Here is a 7,887-nt window from a genome sequence, read left to right on the forward strand (position 1 = left end):
GGGGGAAGAGGGTCTTCATCCACTGTATGCTTTGATTTGTTTTGTTTTTAATTTTTTATTTATGCATTTTTTTCAAATATACAAGACATAACATCTTGACAGGAAAAAAAAAAAGGGTAAGTGATATTGATAATTATATGAGAACCATAAACTGTTACATCAAAAGGCAATCCAAACACTCTCAATTCCTTTAAACACCAGTCCTCAAAGAGGGTAGACCCAAACCTCAACCCAAGGCAACATAAAAAAATAAGAAGAGCAATAGTCAAATGCAGCAACCATACAATATAATGGGGAACATCGTTTAAGGTTACGACTGGAGATTATCGTCAGGAGCAGCAGATTGTGTTTTTCCAATCAAAAACTGAATTAGTTGGGGGGGGGGAATCATAAAAAATATAAGACATTTTGAAACTTGATCACGCGTTTGCATGGAAAATTTAGGAAAAAAATACCCCCAACTTGCTGAACCTGCAGTCACAACAAAAATTGTCTCCACTTTTCTTGAGTCTGTCTGGAGACATCCTGGAAAACCTTAATTTTAAACTGTAAGAACTTTTCTGTTCTATGACGAACATAAAGTCTCAATAACCAATTTTTATCTGGTTCCAGTGCCAAAGTCACAATCAATGTGGCTGGTACTGCCAACTTTGTGTCCGATGTTTCAAGCAGGGTGGATACATCAACACTTGATTCCCTACTGGGTCTAATGGTGTAATCCCTTCTCCTTGCAGAGCCTCAGGGGCCCTTTTAAACTGTGGCAAGTAATATATTTTAGACACAGGAGGAATCGCATTTTCAGGTATCTTTAAAACCTCAAGTAGATACCACTGTATGTTTCAAGAAAAAAAAGGAAAGTATAATTCATTTTCAGTAGTTTATTTTCCTTCCTGTTGGCACTGCGGTAAAATGTGTATATAACCACCCAGCACGCACGGTGTCAAATCAATCAAGAGTCCTTCTTTTAAGGCATTCCCCAGCCAGTGTGTCATGGCTGAAGTGCAGGTATGCCACAAAAAGAGCCCAATAAGCAGAGCTAAGGCGCAGCTGCAATTATGTTCTCTTTCCTTCCTGGCCTGCAGGATCTTCTCCCGCCAGCAGGGGTTGTCAGAGAGCAGTGCTGTCTGCTGCTGCTTCCCTCTCTGCTGGCTTTCCTCATAGTCTCATGAGACTTGCTGTCCCCATGCAGTTCTGATTGCAGAGGAAAGCCAACAGAGAAGGATGAAGGAGCACCTGGTAAGGAATGCTCGCAGATTTCTGCCATTTCCAGGACACGGATGGGAGAAGGGACAGATGAATGTGCCACAGAATTGGGGCGGGGGGGGGGGGGGGAGAGGGAAGGTAAGGTGATAATGCCAGCAAGTGATGGAGAGAGGGAAGGTGATAATGCCAGCAGGTGATGGAGAGAGGGAAGGTGATGATTATGATGCCAGGGGATGAGGAGAGGGAAGGGAAAAGAAGGTGGTAATGATGATGATGATGATGATGCCAGAGTGGGGAGAGAGAAGGGCAGGTAAAGTGATTACACAAGAGGTGGGGGGAGAAGGAAGGTGATGATGCCAGAGGATGGAGAGAGAGGGATAGAGGAAGATGATGATGATGTCAGGGGTTGGAGGGAGAGGGAAGGGAAGGTAACGATGCCAGGGGAGAGGGAAGAGAAAGTGATGATGATACCAGGGGGTGGGGGGGGGGGGGGGAGGTAAGGAAAGAGAGGGTCATGATGATGCCGGGATGAGGTAATAATGATGAAAGGGTGGGAGGTGGCAAGGAAAGAGAAAGTGATGTTGGTGAAGGTGGTGGTGTACCATGATGAAATGAATCTGTGCCTGGTGTTGCGACACTGTCTTAGGTGGACAGACGTCTCTGTTAGGCCCTCTCAGTGAATCTATAGTCCTTTTCCTGCTGTTGAAATCACCACACAGGACAACAAAGATGGTGGTTCCCAAAAGACAATCTTTTTACTTATAACAAACTTAATAAAGAAGAAAAGACAGTTACAATCCAGTTGTCAAATACACTCCAAAGGGTAAAATTAATGATACAGTTTTTCTTTTAATGCTAGAGCACTTTTGTCATACAGTTGCTGAAGTACATATTTTAGGTTTGAGAAGGGAGGCTAGGAGCTGCATCCAGTGCATATTTCAGTTGGTACTAAAGCCAGCCAAGATACTATACTTCTCTCAGTACAAGCAGAAAATAAAACCCTTAACTTCCTAGTTCTTCCCAAGCAAGCTCAGTGCTCGCTCTGAAACTCAGTGATGCTGGGCTCTGCCGCATAGTAAACATAACTACATGATCTGGTGACTTCCATTACATCCCAGTCTAAAAGGAGCAAGGGGGAAGAGGAAGCAGAAACTCATAGGGAGGAAATATAGGAAACAGAGAGCCAAGCCCTAGCAACAACAAAGGAAAAAAATAGCCTGGCCTGGAGCACACAGTAACAACTGTGTACTCAAACAATCCCCATTCACAACTGGACAAGCCCAAATCATTTTCACAGAGTTCAGAAAATATCCTGATTGTTCAGACAAGATGGGCAAGCTTTATTTGCAAGAGTGGGGTAGCCAGTTTGTGGACCTGTTGCTTGCATGAAACAATCACCTTGAGGTAGATCCACTTCCAGTGTGGCACACTTTTATTGTCTATGTAGCCAATAAAATATTTCAGGTCATTCTTTTCTTTTTTTTTTTAATAACATTTTATTACCTTATCGACACATAGAAAACAAGCAACAATGCAACATGAAAAAATATACATAGCTTCAGCGTAACATATCACTAAAATGCAACAAATCAAAAGCAATGGTAAATAAAAATCCAGTTAAATACAACTCAAACCTAAACCACATCAAATCAAAACAAATCAAATCATATCCCCCCCCCCCCCCCTCTAATCCTAAGCCAAAAACAAATGATTTATACATAAGCAAATACTTTGGATAGTTTGGCGAAGAAAGCAAGGAAAAGGTGATGTAAGAAGCACAAATCAAAATGCTATAATATATAGATGAATATTGGTATTAACTACAACAGGAGCCATCAATTCCTTGATCCATCCAGCCCATCTTTTCAAGCCACAAAAGGAGCCCAGACTTTTTCAGACTCCAAAATCATTTGTTTCTTTTTTGTTGCTAGTTTACATAAGCTATAGATAACATCTAAGCGAGAGAGAATATACTCATTTTCGCAACAGTAGAAAGCTTTCAATGGCATGCCAACTCACATCTAGCAGCTATTAATATCTGTTGCGCTAGTAACCATAACGGTCCCTCCTGGTGATACTCAGATATATTCAAATGAGCACTTTTAGGAGATAAAGAAAGCCCCAGCTTTAAATACAACTCAAACCTAAACCAAATGAGATCAAAACAAATCAAATCATATCCCCCCCACCCCTCTAATCCTAAGCCAAAAACAAATGATATACACATAACTGGAGGGGCCTCAGAGGGAACTTCCCTACCCCCCCCACCCCCACTCCACCTTCCCTTCCCTTCCCCTACCTCCCCCGCCCTTTCTCCCCTACCTTTTTCTTTTTTTTTTTCTTTTATTCCAAAACTTACTTCAGCCCCGGGGCTGAAGTAAGTTGCGCGCGCCATGGCCGCTTTGCCTGGAGTCTCTGGCCCCGCCCCCTCCCCGCCCCATTTTGCAAGCCCTGGGACTTACACGCGTCCCGGGGCTTTACGCGCGTCGCTGGGCCTTTTGAAAATAGGCCCGGCGTGCGTATGACCGGTTATGTGCGTAAATCTTTGAAAATCCGGCCCTATATTGTTGAACAATAATAATAATAATTCCTCCAGGGAGCTACCTACCTATATCCTTAAATATTTAATTTTCTTCTTAGTCCATTTGAAGGGAAAAGCATTTTTCAAAGTATTCAGCCTATCTGCTGTTACTGTCAGATTTAGTATTTCGGATTTGTCAAGATTCAACTTAAACCCAAAAACTGTACTGAATTGGGACAACTCACGAACTGCATTTACTAAAGAACAGTGAGGATCTGTCAATGTAAACAAAACGTTGTCAGCAATAGAGATAGTTTGTAATTTACCCCACCATTCAGTGCTTCTTGAATAGTCTGATTGTCATGTGCCCAAATGGCCAAGGGTTCCAAGAATATAGCAAATAGTAATGGGGAAATTGGGCATCCCTGCCTAGTTTCCATAGAAACCCTAAACATATCAGAGTAGCCTCTGTTAACTTTAACACAAGCTTGAGGTTTATTGTAAAGTTGCTGTATCCACTTAATAAAAAAGGGCCAAAATTCATTCTCTCATGTGTCTGGAACAAGAAAGGCTAATGGACCATATCAAAGGCCTTTTCTGCTTCCATAGCAAACAACACCACTGGAATATGTGGAATATGCTCCTTCTTCACCCACCAAACAATATCCAGGATTTCTCACACACTGTTGCCAGCCCAGGAAGAAGCCAACTTGATCAGAATAAATCAACTCTGAAATTACCCTATTTAAACGGTCTGCCAACACCTTGGCCAAGATCTTCAAGTCAACATTTAATAAAGAAATAGGTGTGTATAAGAACATAAGAAAATGCCATACTGGGTCAGACCAAGGGTCCATCAAGCCCAGCATCCTGTTTCCAACAGTGGTCAATTCAGGCCATAAGAACCTGGCAAGTACCCAAAAACTAAGTCTATTCCATGTTACCGTTTCTAATAATAGCAGTGGCTATTTTCTAAGTCAACTTAATTAATAGCAGGTAATGGACTTCTCCTCCAAGAACTTATCCAATCCTTTTTTAAACACAGCTACACTAACTGCACTAACCACATCCTCTGGCAACAAATTCCAGAGTTTAATTGTGCGTTGAGTAAAAAAGAACTTTCTCCGATTAATTTTAAATGTGCCCCATGCTAACTTCATGGAGTGCCCCCTAGTCTTTCTACTATCTGAAAGAGTAAATAACCGATTCACATCTACCCGCTCTAGACCTCTCATGATTTTAAACATCTCTATCATATCCCCCCTCAGCCATCTCTTCTCCAAGCTGAAAAGTCCTAACCTCTTTAGTCTTTCCTCATAGGGGAGCTGTTCCATTCCCCTTATCAGTTTGACAGCCCTTCTCTGTACCTTCTCCATCGCAATTAAACCTGGTAGAGACCCTGCTGTATGAGCTGCATACAGCAGGGTCTCTACCAGGTTTACCAATAATAGAAATACCCGCTACATTAGCTCCTGTGAAAAAAGAACCCCCATTCCTAAGAGAATTGAATAGCTTAACTAAAGGGACCAACAAAATCGTTGAGAAGCGTTTATAGAATCTCCCTGTGAACCTGTCCAAACCCGGGGCCTTATTAATTTGCGATCTTTGATCACTTATGTAACTTCAAATCCCATAATTTCCTGATCTAACATTCTCTTGTGCTCATCTGAAAGTAAAGAAAGCTCAACTTTTTGAAAAAAACTGTTCAATATCTGGTACCCTGATAGCCTTATCTTCACTATAAAGATCTCTGTGGAAGTAAAGGCACTGGGATTGAATCTGAGAGGAAGAGGTTATCATCATTCCCTTGTTAGATTTGTGCTTGTGATGCTAATTTTTTTAGCTTACACATCAGCAACCTTCCCGTCTTGTTACCCCATTCAAAATTTTCTTATTTGATCAACATTAACTGGAAAGAAATTTTATCAAAATCCAGCTTTCTAATTTCATCCTTGACCTTCAATATCTTAGTGTAAAGGCCATGAGAAAAAGTTATGTGATGGGCTTTCTCCAAAGCGGTCAATTTAACCATTAAAGAGTACCTCATCCTTTCTTTCTCTTTTTTCACATAAGAAACTCTGGAAATAAATTTTCCTCATACCACCGCTTTTAAACAGTCCTATAGCAAAGAAGGAGACATATAATCAGAATTATTATCCTCTAAGTAATTAGAGATCTCCTCAGAGAGCTGGGAACAATAAGACTCATCACATAATAGTGAGTCATTGAGCTTCCAAAATTTCCTTCCTAAGTCAGATATCATCAGGTCAATACGTACAAGAGCTTCCAAAATTTCCTTCCTAAGTCAGATATCATCAGGTCAATACATACAAGAGCATGGTCTGACCATGTGATCGATACAATATCAGCATTCTCTACCTGATTTACCAACAGCTTTACTACCAAAAAGAAGTCAGTTTGCGAATACATGTTATAGGGATTGGAGTAGAAGGTAAAGTGGTGGGCCAAGGGATATCTATGTCTCCATACATCAACCAGGTGCCAAGAAGTAATTATTTTATTTATTTAGACATTTTATATACCATCGTTCCACATATAGATCACAATGTTTTACAAAGTGACATTAATAGTTATAACTCAACAAATAAACAATGGTTACAGAGGTGGTATTCATAGACAGGCATGAATATCTGTCAAGTGAAATTATCTAGCATATATTAATAATTGATCTAGTACTTAAGGCAAAGAGTATGGAAAATTAAAACAAAATAATAGTTGTTGCGCGCCCCGTCCGTGCTCGGCCCGCGTACGTGCCTGCTCACCTTTCTAACTCCACTGCAGATCCCTGGTCGGCCTCCCCGGCAACAGCTGCTAGCTCCTCCAGGCCTTGGCATCTCGCGGTGGCAGTCACCGGGCCTTCCTCAGCACACCAGGCCTCACGGCGGGGCTCGGTGTCCTCCGTGATGTTGGTCCCGCCCCTAGGCGCGTGCACACGCGGACCGCCCGGTCCCTTATAGGGCCAGGGGTAGGTCCTAGCTCCGTGGCATGCCCTGATTGAACGTTCTACTAAAGGAAGTGCCTGCCTGAACTTCCTTGCCTTGGCAATCAGGTCGACACTGTGTGTGTAATGAGTTTGCCTCCCTGTCTCATAGCCTGTTCCAGTCTCGTTCCAGTTTCGTTCCAGTCTTGTTCCGGCCTTGTTCCAGCATCCTTGTGTTCCAGTGTCCTCGTGTTCCAGCATCTGTCTGTTCCTGCGTTCCCTCAGGTAGTACCTCTTGGACTGTCTGGTACTGACCTTTGCCAGTCTCCTTGACCACGCTGATCGCTGCCCGGATTCTGGCCATGATTCTTGACCACGTCTGACCTCTGGAACCTGACCCCTGCTTTGGCTGACCGCCCTTGGACTGATCCTTGGAACTCGACCTCGGCTATCCTTGATCACGCCTCCTTGATTCCAGCCCTGCTCCTAGCCTTGTCATCGCAGACACTGTACTGGCCTTCCTTGATCTCTCAGGCCTCCAGTCAAGACATCGACCGCGCACCCTTGATCCTGGTGGGCACACCTCTATACTTCCTATCAGGGAGACCCTGCAAGGCCCACCTAAGTCCAAGTGGCCCGGGTCCCCAAGGGCTCTACCCGGGGGGACCACGGCTTCCAGTGGTGAAGCTCCAGCTAGCCTCTGTCTCCTCCTGTGCTCCACCACCTGGTGGCAGGTGCTTCTTGGGTCCAACCAGGGAGCTGTTCTCCACTGCTCCAGGACAAGCATCCACCTCCAAGTGCAACAGGTTGCCAATGCCATGGACTCGGTGGAGTCTCCTGCCTCCCGGGCTTTACCAGGGTTGGCTGCAACCGTCCAGGAGCATCGACGTGCTCTGGAATCATTAGCCTCTTTGGTTGAAGAGTTCCGTTCCCAGCTGCGCGATAAAGCTCTGGCCAATCCCGTGGGCCTGTCAGCTTCCTTGCTACCCAGAGCAACATTGGCTCTCCTAGCACCTCCTCGATTCAACGAGGATCCACAGCTCTGTCGAGGCTTTCTCAATCAGTGCTTCATGCAATTTGCACTGCAACCCTCTTTATTCCTAAAGGAGACCATGAAAGTGACCTTCATCCTTTCCTGCCTAGAAGGAAAGGCTCTCGAATGGGCTTCTCTTTTGTGGGAACGATCCAATCCCATGCTCTCCCAGTTGTCTGAATTTGTCAC

This window comes from Rhinatrema bivittatum, chromosome 6 (assembly GCF_901001135.1).
Source record: "Rhinatrema bivittatum chromosome 6, aRhiBiv1.1, whole genome shotgun sequence".
NCBI classification, from domain to species: domain Eukaryota; kingdom Metazoa; phylum Chordata; class Amphibia; order Gymnophiona; family Rhinatrematidae; genus Rhinatrema; species Rhinatrema bivittatum.